Source organism: Phodopus roborovskii, unplaced genomic scaffold (genome assembly GCF_943737965.1).
Source record: "Phodopus roborovskii unplaced genomic scaffold, PHOROB, whole genome shotgun sequence".
Lineage (NCBI taxonomy): Eukaryota > Metazoa > Chordata > Mammalia > Rodentia > Cricetidae > Phodopus > Phodopus roborovskii.
The window spans coordinates 24,160,350-24,180,923 of NW_026126434.1; the positions used below are offsets into that span (position 1 = coordinate 24,160,350).

Genomic DNA, 20,574 nt, shown 5'->3' on the forward strand with positions numbered 1-20,574 from the left:
GCCCAGCTGGGTCTGGGTCTCACCCCTCAGGGGTGGGTTAGAAGGCCCACAGGGCCGAGCTCACTGTCTGCACAGACAGCTGCTAACAGTGCTTTCTTTGGCCACTTTCATCAGGTGGTCCCTCTGGGGTGCTCCGTGAACCCTTCAGTGCACAGCAGCAGGGGAGAGGGGTGTTGCCACCATGGCCCTTTGGGCAAGTTTCCTAAGTGGCCCTGAAATGCAAACCTCTGACTGGTTGGGCAGGTCCTGCCCTGTTCTATACCACTTGGATGGTCCCATCTGTCACCCTCCTCAAGTCAAGACTCTAGCCATGGGTGGGACCCCTGCTCTGGGTTCTTGGGGTCACAGACAGGCACTCACACACCTCTTCTCTCTGCCCTGCAGGTTTTGGGGTTTGAAGTTGATGCAGTGAACTCCGTGCAGTTTTCCAACCACACAGGTAGGACTACAAGGTTGTAGTCGTGGTGGGTGTGAGCATGGCAGGTAATCTGGTCCCGAGGGAAGTAGTTGCCACATCCTGTGGTCAGGAGATGAACCCAGAACTACCACTCTGTGTAGGGCCTACCCCACACCATGGCTGATGTGTGTGACCACTGTTCTGGAGCCCACTGGTGGGAAAAACTCCATGCCTCAGTTTCCTTCTCTGTTAAGCTAACAGTCATAGCATCTTCCGTTGTGGGAGACTGAACAGGTAAACCACAGGGAGTGCTGCGGTGTCCTTCTGCTGACAACCGGTGATCTGCATGTTAGTGTGCGTTTCCACTCTGGAACACCTTGGGCAAAGGAGAGCTCCATGTGGTTCTAGGCTCAGCACCAGTACCACGGGGAAGGGCCCGTGTAAGCTGCCTTTTCCTGGAGATTCCAAGACATCACTGCTTATTGCTGGCGGCAACTGTCCTTGGAAGTCCCTTGAATTGTTTGGGAGAAATGTGTTCTCCCATTGACATGACCTGTGGCCTCTGTAGTTCATGGTGAGTGGAGTCCTTCCTATTTTCTGTGTTGGCAAGAGAACAAAGCCATTCTGGTGTTTGAAATGCCTCCAAGTGCCTGTCCCGACATTGTTCCGAACACAAAGGGAACTTCAGGATCTCAAACTGTTCCAGAGTAGCCCAGCTGGTCACCAGCAGGATTCAAGACCTTAGAAATTTTAACACACTTCTCAAGTGTGATGGTTTTTAAACTGGGAAGGAAGAATTATTAGCAGCCTCAGATAGGTGCTGACAGTGGATCAGCATTATTGACAGTTGTTCAGTACCTGTGTTCTGGCATTTAAAGTTCCAGCTGGTCCAGGGCCTCCAGAGAACTGTGTGGACCCCATTGACTCTTACTGATGCCAGCATGGCATGTATTTGTGTTTAAATGAGATGGGTTGAATGCTGCACAGTGGGATTGAGTTTACTTCTGAGGACTTTGTTGTGCAGGATAGATGTCATTCTATGTTCCACCTATTGCTTGGTTGATAGGCACTGAAAACACCTGGGTATCTTAAAGTGGCTGTGTGTATGTACCTGGAAGGCGCAAGATGCTAAACCGAGAAAGTATTCATTGGTGAAATTCAGGATGTCAGTGATTGGCCTCACTTGGCATAGTGGGTGCCCAGGTGTCCTACATGTCAGATGGTGTCCCAGAGGCCTGGGGTCCTGACCATAGCAGATAAAGGGGCAGGTTGTATGTCTGGGCTAGACCTGTTTCTCATTCATGTTTTTTTTTTTTTTTTTGCTAGTATCTGACCATGACTTGTGTTGGCAGAGTTTTAGTTTGCTTATGGGAGAGAGTGAGAGTGGGTGGGGACAGTGTGAGCCTTTACCTGTCCGGAGTGTCAGCTGGTAGTAACTTAGCAAGTGGGCATTGACCACTAGAAACACATAGAAAAGACCAGAAACCAAGCTGAACTAAGGGGCAGGGCTTGGCTGGCGCTGCCCTGCACTGGGGTGTGGTAGGCTTCCCTGAACAGCTTCTATTGAGTGCAGAATTAAACAGCTGTGTGCACACATGTCCTTATCCACATCTTACAGGACACAGTTCCACGGGGTTACCTAGGGCACTGGGTGTCTGCTGCCCTGCATTGATTTGACAGAATCTAGTCATGGCAGGGTGGAGACCACTGTTCAGCTCCCACAGTGTAGGAACAGGGGTGTTTCCAGGGTATTGGGATGCCACTGAGGCCCTGGGCCCAGAGCATCCAGTCAGGGCCAAAGTAAGGGCAGCCTTCAGAAGAGCAGCTCACCTGGTCTCCTCATGGAGGGTAGGTGGTTGTCAGTCATCAGCTGAGATGGTCACCAGGGAAACCTGGGGCTCCCACACCCACAGCTTAGCCTGTTTTCTTCCTGCAGGCTATGCCCATTCGAAGGGCCAAGTGCTGAATTCACAGGAACTGCATGAACTGTATGGAGGTCTCAAGATGAACAGTGTGAATAAGTATGACTACGTGCTCACTGGTGAGGTTCCCCAGGGGCCTGGTGCAGGGTCCCCAGTCTGCTGGTGACAGGTCAAGCACAGGCCTGGTCTGACTCCTTCCTGAATGGTCATGGTGTGTACTGGGCACCAACCCTTTCTAGAGACCCTTACAGTTAGTTCTGCCACCCTGGGTTGATGGTGAAATGCTACATGAGTTCAGCTGTTATGTTTTCTGGTTGTATTTTCTACATATTGAGTCTACTTATTAATTTATTGTGTGTCTATGCGTCCATGTGGTATGTGGTATCACAGCATGTGTACAGAGGACTTTCCACTGTGGATCCCAGAGAGTGAACTTAGGTTTTCAGACATAAAGTAAGAATCCATACTCAGTCAGCTGTCACTCAGGCCCCCAATTTAGTTTTTTGTTTGTTTGTTTTGTTTTGAAACAGAATTTCTCTGTGTAACAGGCCTGGCTATCCTTGAACTCGCTTTGTAGGCCAAGCCTAGTCTACATTGTGAGTCCTAGGTCAGCTAAGGCTTCACAATGAGGCCCTGTCTCCAAAAATAAATAAATAGACATGTATTTGTGTGTTTGTATGTATATAGGTGTTTTGTCTGCATGCCCATCTGCACACCCAAAAGGGGCATTGGATCCCTAAGGACTACAGTTATAGACAGTTGTGAGCTACCACGTGCGTGCTGGGAGTTGAACTCAGGACCTCTGGCCTAATGGCTAGTGCTCTTAATTGCTGAACCACCTCTCTAGCCCCTGAATTAAAAAAAAAAAAATTAGAGATATAGGAGGTGCAAAGACGGCTCAGTGGTTAATAGAAATCACCGCTCTTGCAGAGGACCCAGGATCAGTTCCCAGCTCACACATGGTAGCTCATAACTGCCTGTAATCTAGCTCCAGGGGATTAGACACCATCTTCTGACCTGTAAGCACTCACGCACACACACTTAAAATTAAATTTTGAAAGTGATATGTTTTGTTGAAAGTGGGAAATTTGCCAATTATCTGTGCAGTCTTGTCACTCAAAACTCATGTACCTGGGATCTTGCTGCCTTCCCCTCCGTGACTACAGACTTTTGGGGACCTTGTGTATTCCCTGGCTGCAGGGTCTGGCCTGCACCCACTCTCATGCATGTTTGATTTGGTGATTCTTGTTATGGAAGATTCCCTGGCAGTCAGTGTGTCCTGTTTTGAGAGAGAAACCTGGATTTCCCTCCCAAGGTTACACGAGAGACAAGTCCTTCCTGGCCACGGTGGTGGACATCGTGCGGGAGCTGAAGCAGCAGAACTCCCGGCTCGTGTACGGTGAGAGCTGGGCCGTGATGCCCCTTCCCCACTTTGTGTCCCTGCTGCTCTTATCCTCAGGGAAGGAATGGCTCAGACAACTGTCTTCTCATATCTCACTTTCTGCTTGGCCTTTATTGGTCAGTTATTTAACCCCCTAAGAAGAAGGCCTGTGGGCTGGCACAGTAGGAATGTTGGGAAGTTTTTCCCATGGGTGCATAAAAAGGAAGGTTTAAATATGTATGAAGGCCTGGGGTACCCAAGACATGTGAGTTCTGATTCTAAAGAAGATGTAGGTTGTGTTGATACCCCAGGCAGGGCCAAACTAGGGGATGGGTGATGGGGGAGGGCACACCCTATCTAGTTTGTCTGCATGGAGAGTGGCACTATAGTTGCCAGACAACACTAGGTCCATGTGCTAGCGAGAGTGGAGGCAGTGTTAACTAGGCGTGCAGACTGAGGCTAGATCCTATGTAGCAGTTTCCCAGGTATGCACAGGGCCCTGCCCTGAAGGCCAATAGCACATTGCTTTGTTCATGCATGTGCATGCAGTGGACTATGTCCAAAGGACATGTGCTTAACCTGGGAAGATACTGTGATACCTGGGTTTAGTATTCTCTCGGCCAGGCAAGAGGGGGAGGGCACTGTGCCAGTCCAGGTCAATTGAGGTAATGTGTTCTTGAGACAAGGCATGAATGATGTTAAATTATGTGTGAAATTATCCAGAGGAGGGCCTAGTTGTCTTGGACAGAGAAGTGCAAGGTGCTGGTGTGCACAATTGTTATGTATGTGATGTTAAAAAAATTGAGAGACTATGGGTGTAGCTCAGTTGGTAGAGTGCTTGCCTAGCATACATGAAGCCCTGGGCCTGATCTGTCCAACCACATAAACGGAATATGTAGGTAGACACCTGTGATCCCAATAATCAGAGGGTCAGAAGCTCAGGGTCATCCCGGCTCCAAAGTCATGAGCTCAAAGCCAGCCAGGGCAAGTTGAGAAGCTGTCATCAGTGAAGGGTGTGTACTCTTCTTGCAGAAGCCTTGAGTTCAGTTCCAAGCACCCACTCTGATGGCTCATAGCTGCCTGTGAATCCCATTACAAGGGATCCCATGCCCTTTTCTGAACTCCTGGACACTTGCACACATGATACATGTACATACACGCAGGCACACACACTGTCAGTTAGAACAAGAGTCAGCTATGGAGGCAAGTGTGGTGTGCATGCCTGCATTCTCAGCTACATGGTAGGCTAAGCAGGAAGATTGTGAGTCCAGTGTTAGCCTGTGCTATACAGTGACACCTGTCTAAAAAAAAAAAAAAAAAAAAAAAAAAAAAAAAAAACAAAAGGAATGTCAAACAGTGTGGAGGTCTGTCATGGGAGTATATGGCAGTTGCTAACCAGATGTTGTGTCCCCGCAGTGTGTGATCCTGTGATGGGTGACAAATGGAATGGAGAAGGCTCCATGGTGAGTACACTCACTCTGCTATTAGACAAGTGGTCTGTGCATCTGATTTGAACTAAGAGAAGGCATCTTCTTGGGTAAAGCAGTGTGGCCCCCATATAGACAAGTGGAGGACAAGTGTCATGGTGAATGTCCTCTCTGCCTGCTTTGGTTATCTGTGTGGCCCATGGCAGCCACAGCCAGGCTGTCAGCAGTGGGGAAGCTGTCTAATGAAGGTCCAGCTGTGGGCACTGCAGGTGAATGTTCTATGAGTTTCTCCTGTTGCAAATGGTTTTTCTCAAAAGCTTGTTTGGAGGCTCTTGGCAGGGAGAAGGCTAGCCATTTACCCTTGGCTGCAGGACAGCACTCCTCCATGCAGGTGAGGTGTTCTCTGTGCAGTTTCAGGAGGGGTGAAGCAGTCAGGGAGGAAGGGGACAAAGGGACACCTCACTAGCCATGTCAGCCTGTCCACACCTCACATCAATATTAATTCTTCTGCTGGTTTTCCTTATCCACCTTCTTAGTCAACTCCCTAATTATTAGGCAGCTTCGATAAGAGAAGTCTTCTGTGTTATCTTGTCTATAGAGGTAGCCTTATAAATCTAAACTACTAAGGACACTAATAGAAATAAGGAAATTGTGTGCTATATCCTTCTAAGTGTATAAACATTTTAAACTAACATTTTGTGGTTAGCGGTTGTAAAAGCTGGGCCATGTGTTGGCACAGCTGGGGTGTTCCCCCAGAGCTTGAGCTGCAAGGCAGGGGATCCAGCACAGATAACCTTACTCAGCACTGTCCAAGGCACAGAGACGTTAAAGGCATTTTAAATCTTTTTTTTTTTTTTTTTTTTGATTGAAATACACTTTGATGAGAACCATTTCCTCAGTAACTGCAGTTTGTAATCTGCAGCTGTGTGGCATCAGGACTTTGCTTCCTGCTCTACAGGCTTCAGATGCCACTGTACTCTCAATTAATTCCGCAATTATCTTGAGGCACGGTGCTAGACATGGTCTGTTCTATGGGAAGACTTTGTGGCAGCTTCAGGGGCTGGATGCATATCAAGTGTTGAAGCACTTTCAACTTTGCATTCACTGAAGGGATGGTCTTGTGAATTTGGGGGCTATGTGCCTTCTGTAGCCCAAGCATCTTGACTATATCTTTTTCCCTTGTAACAATGTGCAGTCTTTGAGGGTGCTTGGGGTCCCCACTGTATTTTTCATGATCTTCAGGTCTAGGCTGAAACACTGTATCTGGAATTCTTGATCTGGTAAGTTTGTATGTTAATCATTGTCCTTGATTATCAATCAGACCTGGCATAGCAATTAAGTTGCTTCAAATTTTTACCTTGGTTCAACAGACCAGTTTGTTATATGATCTTTTAAATAAGATCTTTTTTTTTTTCTTTTCTGGGGATAGTTTATCTTGGAAACCATTAGCAAGGCACCTGACCTAATCTAAACCAGTTTTATATCAGTTGATAGGATATGGCTATCTTGGAAGCTTGTGAAAATAAGAGCTGTCTTGGAGCACAGCTTAAGTAGAGCTTATAACCCCTGACTTGTGTAACATGTCTTTGTATTTATTGTATTCATCAAAACTCTGTATAGGCTAACATTATTAATATCAATTGAACAATGCAGCTAAGGAGGAGCCACTTTCTTGACAATCCACAGAGAGAAATGCCCAGTAAATTGGGTTGTATTCAGGAGAAAAGCACCTACTAGATATAATCAGTGGGGGATTCTCCATAGCCACTAGGGAAAGATTGTAATAACACATATGTGAAGTTACAAACAGAAGTAAATGATATTCTGGAGTCTGTATTCGTATAGCCTTGCTTAAAGGAGATTCCTCCATCAGAGAGTTTGTTGCTGGTAGGTTGTCACCTTGAATATTAATTGACATCTACTGTATTAAATGATAATGGCCTGCAGCAATTGATAAAACAAACATGAGATGGTCAGAGTGTGTTGGCTCCCAAACGTGTCTTTGGTGATGATGAGATGGCCCAGGACTCACACTACCACAACCATGTGGGCCCGGGCCCAGGCCCAGCTGGCAGGACCTGAGGATCTGAAGTTGGTTCTAGTCATCCCATGCCCATGGTGCTGTGAGGACTGTGTACTTGCCCTGACACAGTGTGCTGGGGTCTCCATTTCCATCCCTGTGAGAGCTGTAACATCTGCCTTAGAGCCATGACTGAGACTTGACATTGTATTCTCTCCTGTGGTTCGGGTCTCAGCCTGTCTCAAACCTGAAAATGTGCCGTCATGTCTTTTTAAAATAATAACAAGGCTGTCACAGAAATATGTGACTCAGAAACATGGCCCCTTTCCCCATAAGGCCCTGGGCCTCCTGACTGCCTCATGTTGACTCACAGGTATGTGGAAAGTAGGTGGAAGAGGCAGGCCTGCTGCCTATGGACCCTTCTGTTGGCTGCTGGCTGCCATCTGTCCAGATCCCTGATGGAGCTGGGCCAGGGCCTGTGGGTGCACTGTCTTTAAAATTGGGTTAGGTCTTAAGCATTGGCATCTGGAGGATTTTTGCCAAACATCTTCATTGCCATTCTGGTCTTACCCTTGTTCCTGCATTAGAGTTTCTGTGTGTGTCTGTGCTGCTCTGTGTGTGTCTCCAGGGATGTCGGACTTAAGCAGCTGCTGTACTGTGTGAGGAGGTTTATATCCTCAAGCTTCGGCAGGCACACGAGCATGTTGTCACTGTGACAGGGATCATTTAAGGGCCCTGAACATTCCAGGGGATCTGCAAGCCTCCTGGGTGTGAGCAGGATCTCCTGTAAGTTGGGACCAACTTCTGGGAAACTGACCCACATAGGAGTCAGCTGCTGATCCTGAGGTGGTTTGGGAAGTTCAGGGAAGGTTGCCACACTGGGCTCTTGTGGAACACTCCCAGCAATGCGGTACTGTCAGGTGGTCTGCACCTGCCATGTACTGCTGGGGACAGTACATTGCTGCAGACAAGTTTGGACAGACAGGGAAGTCGAGGCAGGGCTGGCACCTGCCCCCGGTGGCATACTTAACTGCTGGTTCCTCCTCCCATTTCTGTATTTTGTGCCCTCCACCTGCTGAGGGGAAAGAGGCAGTCTAGCTCTCTGCCTCCTTGGCAGTCCTGGTCCTATAGAGAACATGTAGGCACTGTGGGTGCAGGGGCAGCCCTGAGACCCCTGCAGGAACTAACATGTTCTGTTTCCATTGCTCAAGTGTGGCTTTCCTGGCTGTATGTCCTAGAGTTTGGTATCTGAGTTATCGCTGTGAGGGGTGTCCACTTATGATTTTCCTTTTATCTCAGCATTCATGTCCATTTCCCTATACTTCAGTTCCTGAGATTTGCCTCTTCTGAGAAGTCACAGCCTAAGGAGAAATAGAGACTGAAGAGATGGGGACCACATTGTGGCCCCACAGGGGCACATGTCCTACAGTGGTGCCGGTCTGCAGCCCATGGGCAGGCCTCTGAGTCACACTCTACCTTCACACAGTCCAGTGTCCCCCTTTCCAGTTAAAATGCCGCAGATGGAGGAGACGCTGGTCCACGTGGACTCGCAGCGGTCCACGCCCGCTTGCTCAGCAGCCTGTGTCCTGAGCGTCTCACCTTTCTGGTCACAGGCTGCAAGATGGCTCAGCAGGTAAAGCTGCTGGTTGTCAAACCTGGCAACCTGAGGGCCCCACATGGTGGAAACAGAGAACCGATTGTTGTAAATTGTTCTGTCCCTCTCTAACACACACGGAACACATGTGCTCCTGCACACACACACACACAAAATCAATACAATGTAAAACATTACTGTGTCCATCATTACCCCAGGCCAGGATTAGCTAGCTCTCTCTAGCACGTGTCTCCTGATACCAGTGACCTCTGGACTCCAATTATTATTGCTGATCAGGAGAAGGAAGGCCATGGCCAGCAGCCTGGAAGGGAGAAGCAACATTCCCCGAGTCACAGGAAATGCCCATCTCTGTCCCCTAGAGAGCAGGAACACTACCGTTCCAGCAATGAGGAAAACTTCCTTTTCCTACTTAGAGTGTAGAGACTGCACAGGAGATGGCCCATGGGTAAAGTACTGGCCATGCAAACCCAAGGACCTGAGTTCAGTCCCCAGTGCCTCAGTGTGGTCGTGCAGTGTGGATCTATAACCTCAGAACCAGGGAGGTGGAAACAGGAAGATGCCTGGGGCTCTTTGACAGCCAGTGTTCTCACTGGTGAGTGAGCTCCAGGTTCAGTAAGGAGAGACCATGTCTCAAAATCAAAAGGGGAAGATCAATAAAGGAAGACTCCAGATGTTGACATCTGGCTTCACACACATGCTCACAATAAAGGGTAAGGTCTGGCCTAGGGCTGAGGAAAGCCTATATGTGTGTGATGAGGTGTGAAGAACTCCCTGGGAGAGCAGTACCGGGTATGGAGGTTGTATGTGTACCGGCTCTGCATGACCACACTGTGCAAACACACCAGGATAACCTTAGCACTTTACTGTAGCCCGGAGCTAGTGATTGTGTGGAAAACCCTGTCTTGCTTACACAGTGGGGTGAGTGCTCTCCTCTCATGAGGCCTTACCCTAAAATTCTGAACTTGGTGTGTTCTGAATTGTCCTTCTGTGTCACATCTTTGGAACCCAGGGGACTGGGGGCACAGGCATGTGACTAAGAAATAATAAGTGCTTTGATCGTGGGGCCTGGGCAGAAGCAGTTCTTACCACAGAAATCTGCAGCCTGCCTGCCAGCAGCACAAGGTCTGTTCCCTGTGTATCCAAATCAGAACTGGCTTTTACTCTCACTCTCCTTGGAATGAAGTGATGTATTTGGAAATGAAGCTGTGTTAGCTCAGTGTTGCCTGCTTCATCTGAAGATGCCCTTTGATACTGTCCTAGTCCATCTCCTTCAGCCTCCTGGAAGACTAAGCGGAAATTCTGACATCTGAGTATTTTTAAATCCTTGCCTGGTCCTGTTAGATAACCATGCGCCTCTATCTTACTTTTGCAATATGTTAGTGATTGTGAAAATGACACTGTGCTTTTCTTCCAGTTGGGAGAACCTGGTTTTGAAGGCTGCTTAGTGCTCATTGGGAGTGGCCAGGCTTCACTGTGTTGAAGAGGCATATTGAACGGAGGGGACTGTGTGCCTCATAGGCTAGCTGTGTCCCCAGTATGATGTCATCACTACCATCTGAGATAAGAGAATAGCACTGGGTATTAGAGGTCAGGCCCTCTGCTGTCCCTGTTGAGGGGTGTAGGGCCCTCCGGGAGGGGGCAGGTTGGCCAGTGCAGCACTGATCCCTTTGCTGTGCACCTGGCCCCCTGCTGACCCCAGTGTCTGTCTCCCAGTGCTTCAATCCTTACATTGTCTGTCGCTGAAAAGTACAGAAGAAAGAAGTGAATGTATTTTTGGAACTGCCACTTATTCATGTATCTGGTCTATACCTATGCAATTCTCAGAGTCCCTGTGACTACTGGGCTGACCACGGCACTGGCCCTCTCCATGCACCTTTCTTTTGGGGCAAGGTATCTACCCAGGCTCTGAGAGGGGACAGGCAAGGACACAGGCTTTGGTGGTGGCAGGCAGTTTCCATGTGTCCTCCAGAGGGTGCTGCAGCCCAGATATCCCTTGTATTGCTGTCCCTGTGCCAGTTGGGGTGCTCCTCCTCCAGTCATCCATGCAGCTGCTTGTAGTGAGAGGCCCTGCAAAGCCAGGTCTGTGCAAGTGACAGATGGATTCCGAACTCAGGACACACCAGTGGTGTCCAGAAAAGGTGTCCCCGCGGTGCAGTCCTGGGAGGTCAGGTTCACTGTAAGTTTCTTCATAGAACCGTGGGCTCTGAACTTGGTCCCAGCAGTCTGAGTGGATGCCGCTTTGTGAGGGCCTTGAATGATGGAGGAGCCTCCTTGAGTGGAGGCACAGCTGGGCATGTATGTGCCAATCTGTTCCTTTCCTACACTTCCTGTGACAGCTTCAGGTGTGCCTGGCAGGGCATTTCAGTCCAGTGGACCCAAGGTTTCTGCCTTCTGCTGCACACTTTCGGCCTCCACCAGTAGGGGGTGCAGTGGGAACAGGGTGGTGTCATGTGCCCAGCAGATGCTGTTTCCAGCATGTTAAAGAGCAGTCACCAAGCTGGGAGAGCTTGTCAGTTCTTTTCTAGTGTTTAGGTCTTTATGTTAGGATCCAGACTTTGGTGCTGTATGACACCTCATAGTAAATAGAGGCTCAATGTGTCCCCATTCCTTTCAGGACACCCCAGGAAGCCATGGCTTGATCAGCATGGTCAGACTACAATTTCCTTATTTTGGTGCATTCTGTAAAGTGTAAGTTTCCTTGTTGACTTTGGTTTATAATTATTGCAGCAGTTTTCCATGAAAAAATAAATTTAAAATGATTTCGTATATGCCATATTCTTCCTTCATGGTACTCTAGTGAGTTTATTTGCTTAACACAAGAATTTAATGAGTAACTTTAAATTTTATAGTATTCAATTTCTTTTTGAAAGTTTCTCAGAAAGCTGTACTGGAACTAGCTCTTGTAGACCAGGCTGGACCCAAACTCATGGAGATCTGCTTGACTCTGCCTCCCGAGGGCTTGGAGTGTGTGCCACCATCAGCCGGCTGTATTTAATGTTTTCATAATAATGGAAAATTTTGTCTGGCATTGTGGTGCATACCTATCATCTTGTATCATCTTGTACCCTACGTGCTGAAGCTGGATGATAGCTATGTAGGAATACTGCATCTTTAAACACAAACACACACACACACACACACACACACAGAGAGAGAGAGAGAGAGAGAGAGAGAGAGAGAGAGAGAGAGAGAGAGAGAGGTGGTTTCCTGATTTTTTTTTTTTCCTGGTAAACACAATTTAAAGCTTTCCCAGTATTTTAGTCAGGCAGGTGCATGTGCTCAAATTAGAAGTTTGTCTCCCCACCTATCTTTATTTTTATTTATTTATTTTTGAAACAGGGTTTCATGGAACTCACTCTGCACTGTAGACCAGGCTGGCCTTGAATTCAGAAATATCTACCTTCTCTGCCTCCTGAGTGATGGGATTAAAGGTGAGTGTCATGGCCATCATTCTCATCTCTCATCTCTTACCTACTCCTCCTGGGGCTCTGAGCTGTGGGAAACACCACTTGGGCTGATCTTCCTCATGCTGGCATCTCTTTTCTTTCCCTATCTCACTGTAGGGAGTTCTTGTCTTTCTGAGACAGGATATACATTCCAGGTGTAAAGGTCTCCTATGCCATGGGGACCCCACCATGCTCTGCCAGCTCTCAAATAGTCAGCTAGGGCTGCCTCCACCCTGAAGCTTTAGGTGGGTGGAAATATAGGGGAGGGCCTGCCACTCAGGCCTCCATGCTTGTAAGCTCCCAGAAGGCCTTGGGGGTGTAACCGGCCATGCCTCACTGCCCATCCTATAGAGTCCGCAGACTCACCAAGGCAGGCTAAGATCATGGCTACACCTCACTGCCTGCCTTGCTGGGTTTGGCCATTCTCTGTGAAGCCAGTGGAACAGCCATCATCATTAGTGTGACCAGCGTTGGTGCCATGGAAGTCTCTGAGCTACATGCTCAGCGAGGACCTGGTTCATGCCTGAGATGAGGATATAGAAGACCCAAAGGCTTAGCACATCCCTCTAGCGTCCCACAGAGCAGAAAGGCAAATGCCAAATTCCCTCAAAGCTCAGACTTGGTAGATTCCTACAAAACACTTAAGACCCTTTGGATTTTGGTAGACATTGATGTCGATAGTTTTGTAAATGGATTTGAATTCAACATAGCTCTTGACGGATGAGACATGGGTAACCCGTTGAGTGCTCTTAGCTTCATAACTACTTAGTTCCTGATATAGGTCTTGTCAGAATTCCACCCTTGTGTTGCAAACCTGGACCAATCAGAAGATGGGCTCCACCTCTGGGGCTGGCCCGACCCTACTATTCCTTCCCAGAGACAACACCTTTTTGGAGGCTCCTAATCATAGAATAAAGCACAGCTGGCCCACAGCCCCTGCTGTACAGGAGGGAGGTGCTCTGGGCTTAGGTGGTCTCTGTTCCAAGTCCTCCAGCCCTGTGTACTGTCCCCCATCAGTGTGTCTGTAGACATGAGCACCTGTCAGCACTGTGTAGTTGTGTCTATTTTGTGCTGGTCTGTTGACCTCTATGATTATCCACAAATAAATATTTTCATTGCAGATGTGTTTGTGTGATTCTTTCTCCCTAGGCTGGCCCTTGGGGTTCCTGATCAAATAGGTTGCAACTAAAACACCCATCAAAGGAGAGTGTGTCCTTGGTCCTACTTATGGTGGCACCCAGCTCACCTTCACTCTCTTCTGTCTGAAAGACCTAAAAAGTAATGTTAATGATGGACTAACCTAGAAACCAATATCTGTTCCTTGGAATTTGCTAGCTTCCTCTCACAAGGCCCTGAGATAAGAAGAATTCACACTGCCCCTCCTTTCCTGTGAGTCAACAGGTGGTAAATAGGGTCAAGAGATAGCTGTAACTCTGGTTTGCCCAGACAAGATTAATTAACACACCTGAAGCCCTAAGGTCTGCTGACCCTAATAGCGAGACCATCCGGCCTCCAAGGGTCACGTACTCAATGGACAGAGGGTCCCACCCCCTCCCTAAGCTTGTGGGTTTGCCTTTAAAAACACCTGGACCCAAGGGAGGGGGCTTCTCCCTAGCCTGCGTGCTGGAGGAGCCCGTTTGCGCAAATGTTTCCTGTTCATTAAAGCGTCTTGCGTTTTGCAGCAACTGGACTGGACATTGAGTTCTTGGGGTATCGACCGAACCTGGAAGACTCCTTATTCCGAGGGTCTTACATGTCTTGGGGGTTGTCTGGTGCCTTAGGGCCAGCCCTGAGGCTTCCAGCAGGAATCTGAGGTCACAGTTTGGGGAAAGAAGACCTGTCCTGATGCTTCCTGCAAGGTTCTGTAGACCAGTCATTGGCTGAAGGTCCAACATCTCAGTTGTTGGTGAGCTCTGGTGGTACCTGGCACCTTGACACTTGACAGTGACATCGAGTTCTGAGCTTGGGATCGTGACCATAGCTCACCTGTGCCCTTAGGTGTAAAGCGTGGATCAGTTCAGCAGTGGGTCTGAAGGCAAGGGAGGGGCTGGGAAGGAGGTCCCTGAATCCCCATTTGGTCCTTCATCACCAGAGAAGATGCAGGGCCATGCAGGAGGCTGACAGGGACAGAACAGAGACAAGCTGGTAACAAGTGTCCTGTGACCATTGCACTGCTTTCTATGAAAGGTCACCTCTGTTTATTTAAAGCCGTAGAGGCCAGGTGTATACTAAATGGGATGTCAGTGCTGGCTCCTTCTGAAGGTGCCAGGCATAGAGTGCCACCTTTTCCATGTATAAGGCTGAAACATCCTTGGCTTGAGGCCCTTCCTCCACGCTTTAGGACAGAAATGGCATCTTCCATCTCTCATGACTCACCTTCCTGCCTCCTTCTATTGTTTGACTATGGACCACTCAACCACCCAGGATCACCTACCTCTTGAGATCTTCAATTTGATCCTGACATTAGAACCTCTTGGCCATGCCAGGTACCATCTCTGGAGGTTCAGGGTATGAACATCTTTGGAGGCAGTTCTTCATGGCTTGCAATCTCAGACACGGTGGGACAGGATTGAGTCTTGAGTCTTGACTTGGTCATCGCTCCCCTCCTAGGACCTAAGTTAATAATACCAACTGAGACTCAGAGTCAATCTCACACAACTCAAGGTCTCCTCTAGTGAGGAAAGGAAGCTGGCTTCAAGCTCACTAACTCCAGGAAGTTCAAGTTGGTGTCCAGACCAGTCCATATAGGCTGAAGTGTCCAGCCAGTAGTGAGGGAGATGCTGTCCCTAGACGCTGTGCCTGGAGCAGCATATGGCCAAATCTTGTGATAGCCTTATGAGGCCTAGCAACCTACAAGTCTGGCTGGCTTACTACAAAACATGGGGACCCCTTCTCCCACTTCCCTTCCTCTTCTGTCCTGTGCCATTATATGTTGGGAACATGTAATTTGCTTTTTTATATTCATTTACAGGGGTTTACAATTAAGAGATTGCATGATTCTCAGAACAGACATTGAAATTTAGACTTTTAAATAAGTTTGAGACTGTTATAGAGTATGGGGCCTTTTAAGTTGGGCTGAATGGATTTTTTTTCATTATGGCATGGCTACAAGTCTATGGGGACCAGGGAGGACAATGCTCTTCAGCAAGACATGCAAGGCTGTGCTCTGGCATGTACACATATGCATGTACACAAGTGCACGAATACCCTCTGCACACTTATTTAATTCACTTGTTATGTGAATTAAAAACAAGAGGCAGGCTGGAGGGGTCTGAGGCTCTGCACCAGAAGCTGGGGTGGCCTGATACCTGTCTGTGCCAAACCGGGTAGGCACTTGAACTTGGACACCCACCAGGATAACGGGCACCTCTTTATCCTTAGGGGTGCAGGTGGAAGGTTCTCAAGAGGGGACTCAGAACCATCACTGATGCTGTGCCCCACACTATGGTATGCACGCAGCCCAGAAGTATAGGAAAATGTTTTTTCTCTTTGGCTCTTTTGGTGGGCTGGCCACTCAGCACCCAAACATATCACATGCAGAGTCTTATTATTAGTTATGAACATCCTGCCTTAGCTTGGCTTGTTTTCTTACCTCAAATTATCCCAACCACCTACCTCTACCCTCTGTGCTTTTACCTTTCTCTTCTGTAGATCTTACTTTCCTTCTTACTTCTTACTTCCTGACTGGATGGATGCCTAGCCCGGAAGTACTCCTTTCCTTGTTCTCTTACTATGCTTGCTTCCTTATTTCTCCTTCTATTTATCCTCTCTGCCTGCCAGCCCCACCTATCCTTGCTCCTGCCTCACTATTGGCCTTTCAGCTCTTTATTAGGACCACCAGGTGTTTTAGACAGGCAAAGAATCACAGCTTTATAGAGTTAAACAAAAGTCACAAACCTGAAAATTAAATTCCCCAACACTGAAGCTTCCTCCCTCCAACTCTTCTGTTTAGCACTTCCTTTCTCTGATGCTTGAATTGGTTTCTTTGTTTTTGTCTTTTGAGACAGGGTCTCTGTGGTTGTGGAGGCTGTCCTGGAACTAGCTCTTGTAGACCAGGCTGGTCTCGAACCAGAGATCCGCCTGCCTCTGCCTCCTGAGTGCTGGGACTAAAGGCGTGCACCACCACTGCCCCGCTATGATGCTTGAATTGGAATCCCCAAAACTTCTCTCTCATGAGGTCTGGTTCTGCAGGCTGCTGGGCACACGCCACTGGCATGATGAAGGCAGGAGTGTGTCCTGGGCATGGCATCCTCACTGACAGGGACAGAATGAGACAGGAGGAAATCTCTGGGTGGCACACACATGCCTGTTCCCTGGATGGACGGATTCCAGGGGTGGGATGAGGGGGTTCTCAGTCAAGGAGGGCTTGCACTTCAGAGCTAAAACTGTGAGTGCTTTTGAGGTCAGAGGACAGTCTGTGGGAACTGATTCTCTCCTTCTCCCAAGTGGGTTCTGGGGACTGAACCACCTTCCTGGCCTTGTTTTGTGAGTCAGGCTCTCCCTAAGTATGATTCTCAGTTTGGCATTGGTGGCACATGCCTTTAATCCTAGTACTTGGAAGGCAGAAGCAGGAGGATCTCTGCGTTTGTGAGGCAAGCCTGGTCTGAGTGAGTTCCAGGACATCCAAGGCTACATAGAAAAACCCAATCTTGAAAAACCACAGCAGCAATGACAACAACAAAGATCCTCCTGCCTCAGCATCATGAGTGCTGGGAATTATAGATGTGTGACTGCATGACCAGAAAATACATATTACTAGTTATTAATATTTTGAAACAAAGCCTTAAAGTATATCCCTGGCTGGTTTGGAACTTACTTGGTAAACCAGGCTGGCCTCAAACCCACAGAGATCTGCCTGCCTTTGTCTCCTAGGACTAAACATGTGTATACCTGGCAAATATATAATTTTTCAGTAACAGGCTTTGAATTACATATAAGGTGTCAACTATCAACCAGAAAGCAGTTCCTCCTCAGATTCATCTTGTGCAACTACTTTAGAGAGTATTTACATTCTGGGAAGACAGAAGAGTGATACACCACTTCTTTCCTAAGTTACCATGGCCACTTTACTGCTGTGCAATCAATACTGCCCACCCTCTGGAAAGTACAGCTTAAGCAGGGCTGCCATCTGGTTACTTCCAGTTGAATACCTCTTCAACTTTTGTTCCTAAGACCCTAGGCTGAGAAACAACAAAAGGATTTAAAGAACCATTAGTCACCAGTCGATGAGTAACTCCAGGAAGAACTGAAGCAATTTTTAGCCTGGGATCAGAAAGGCAGGGAGACCTAGGAACAAAAGGCATGTTCTGAGCCCGGGAGGAACGCCAGCGCTATGTCCATCAAAAGCAGGTGGCCCAGCACCTGCTTCACCCTCCCTCCTGCAGAAGTCAGGGACCCAGCATGATGGGCTTCCCCAAGGGAAACTTGTCCCTGTGGAGAGGTGTGTAGAGCTGACTTCTGGGGCACTAGATAGACTAAGGAAGGCCAACTTTCTGACCTCAGTCTGGCTCCAGGACCTTGGCTATCCTTCCCACTTCTGCTTGCATTCAAATCTGCTGTCCAGATTACATCAATGTATGACTGATAAATCAATCGATCAGTCTACACCACTACCCCGGGTTGCTCATTTACAAAATGTAAATCAAGTCAAGTGGTTCATGCCTGTATTCCCAGGACTTGGGAAGATGAGGCAGGAGGATCGCCACAGTTGGAAGTCAATTTTGGCAACATAGCAAGTATCTAGCTAACCAGAGCTGTACAGTGAGATCCTGTTAACAAAAGAAAAGAATGTGGTGGGACACACCTTTAATCTCAGCACTCAGGAGGCAGAGGCAGGCAGATGGCTGTGAGTTCAGGTCAGGCTTGGTCTATAGAGCTAGTTCTACAGGACAGCCAAGACTACATGGTCAGACTCTGCTTTAGAAATGAAAGAAAAAGCTGTGTGATGGTGCATTCCTTTAATCCCAGCACTTGGGAGGCAGAGGCAGGCAGATCTCTGTGATTCAAGGCCAGTCTGGTCTACAAAGTGAGTTCCAGAATAGGCTCCAAAGCCACACAGAGAAGACCCTGTCTCAAAAAAAAGAAAAAAAAAAGTAAGGAAGGAAAAAGGGAAGGAATGGGAAAAGGAAAGGACCCACCAGAAAGCTGGAAGGCCAGAAGTGGCAAAGGCTGGATGGAGTCAGTGCCTTCCTTCATCCTGGTGTGCCTCTGCCCCTCGGATCCTGAAAGTGAAAGTCTTTCCTGTGTTTCTTGGTGACTGTCACTGTGTGTGTTTGCCACAGGAGAGCGCTGTGGGGCCTGTCTGTACTCACCTTCTTCAGGAGGGAATGCAGCTGCCACAGGTCACCATGGCCAACAGCTTGGTGGGACTGGGTGATCTCCTGCCTCAGAGGTGCCCTGCCCAGTCCCAAGGATGTCTGGTAGATGCAGGAGATCATGCATAGGTTCTGCCCACTGCCAAGCATGTCTAGTAGATACAGGAGATCATAGCACAAGTTCTGGCAACTTTTGCTGGCTCAGAAGTGTCAAACCCAGTTACTTTTCTTCCTCCATCTTTGAGATTGTTTTTCTTCATTTTGTTTATGGAGACAAGAGATCCCGAGGCAGCCTGGGCTGGCCTGAACTTGAGATCCTCCAGCCTTAGCCTCCCTGGTGCTGAGACCACAGACTCAGCTACATTGTGCTTTTAAACAAAACTTTGGCTTGGCTCGGGTTCATTTAAGGAGAAAAGGTATTCAGTTGGGGAGTCAGTAAAAATTCCCTCTAAGGCTCTGTTCATCAGCTTTGCAAACCAGTGTCATGGCTGCAATCTTGAGATATCCTGATCTCAGTACCTTGACTAGGAGAGGATAGGCTCCTTGGTGTGTTCCTGTAGAATGTGCTGTCTTGTGTTACTGAGAGCTGCTGTGAACTGGGCTGCCTCTGCCTCTCTACTCGTGTGTGTGTGTGTGTGTGTGTGTGTGTGTGTGTTGCAGAACAGGGAGCTTCTCTTACCCAGAGTTGAAAGTAAAGAACTTTTTCTAGGCTAGCTTCCTGAGAAAGCTGGGAGGCCAGTCTGGAGCCACCATGGTAACTAGCCCATTGGTAAGGTACTTGCCACAGAGAGGTCTTGACCCTACTGAACCCTCCCCAGGGTTGCCAGAGTCCACCCAGTGGGCTACAAAGTCAGACTCAGCAAAAGGTTATGTCTAGGTGTTGTGTTGGTCCATGACTATCATTGCCAAACTTTGGAGGTTGAGGTGGGGATCTGAATTTGAAGCCTGCCTGGATGACATGGGGAGATTCTGTCAAAACCACCCCAACCCACAGGGTAATGTCCTAAGGCAAAACAGTGGTTGAGCCAGGTATTACTTCCTGACTAAAGAGAACCTATTTGGAGCTGAGAGGGATACACTATTTGGTCTGTGGTCTCCTGAACTCACGTTGCAGCCTGGGCACACTTTAAAGAAGGGTCAACACAGAGTATGGCAAAATGTGTGCCCTAGCTTACTCCATAGGGGGTCCTTCCGTACCTGTTCGTCCCTTCTATACAGCTAAGGCTGCATTTCACTACTCATACCAAGACACACAAACACAAAACCCTTAGGAATTTGTGCGTGCACGCGCGTGCATGTGTGTGTGTGGGTGTCTGGTAATTGAACTCATGGCTGCCCACAGACTAGCACTCCATCACTGAGCTACACCCAAGCCAAGAAGCTAATTTTTTTCCTCAATGTTTTTGTTTTTTCAAGACTGGAAGGGTTTCTCTGTGTTAATAGTTCTGGCTATCCTGGAATTTGCTTTGTAGACCAAGCTCGAACTCAGGTCTGCCTCTGCCTCCTAAGCTCTGGGAACAAAGGGATGTACTACCATGCCATGTCTAAATGGATGATTTTTGTCATATGAATAGTTCCTGGTTTTCAGAGTACTTTGTTTCTTGGAGGAGTCTTCCCATCTCCATACCCGCCCCCCCCCCCCAGTCCTTCCTGAGGTTGGCTGATAACTTTTCTGGGTCCCTGTTGTACATGAGTCACTTTTGTCTGGCTGTTTTTAATTGAGTTTCGATCTCACTATATCTAGACTGTGGCTGGCATGTGTTCTCTTCCTGTGGTGGGGCTAGGGAATTGTACTCGGGCCACAGGCCCCCTGCTTTAGCCACAGAGAATGGCAGTCAGCTGTCACAGGACTGCAGCAACCACCTGCCGTGCCTGAGCAAGCCCACTAGCTCTGGGGAAAAGGGACAGGCACTTGGTATGTTCTCTTTTCAAATACGAAAGGTGCCTGAAATTTCCAGACCCTGGCATCACAGTAGTTTCCACATAGGTCTATTTTTATAGATAATAATGTCAAACATTAAAGACAAATCTGAGGATAAAAACATATTTCTT

General features: G+C 48.1%; 1 long non-coding RNA gene across 1 annotated transcript; it reads left to right on the forward strand.

The window, feature by feature from the left end:
- The first annotated feature begins 357 nt into the window (after positions 1-357).
- LOC127224166 (uncharacterized) lies at positions 358-5,256 on the forward strand. Its single transcript, XR_007834683.1, has 4 exons — positions 358-439; positions 2,334-2,438; positions 3,635-3,718; positions 5,117-5,256. It is a non-coding gene; the product is annotated as an uncharacterized LOC127224166 (long non-coding RNA).
- Positions 5,257-20,574: the final 15,318 nt, after the last annotated feature.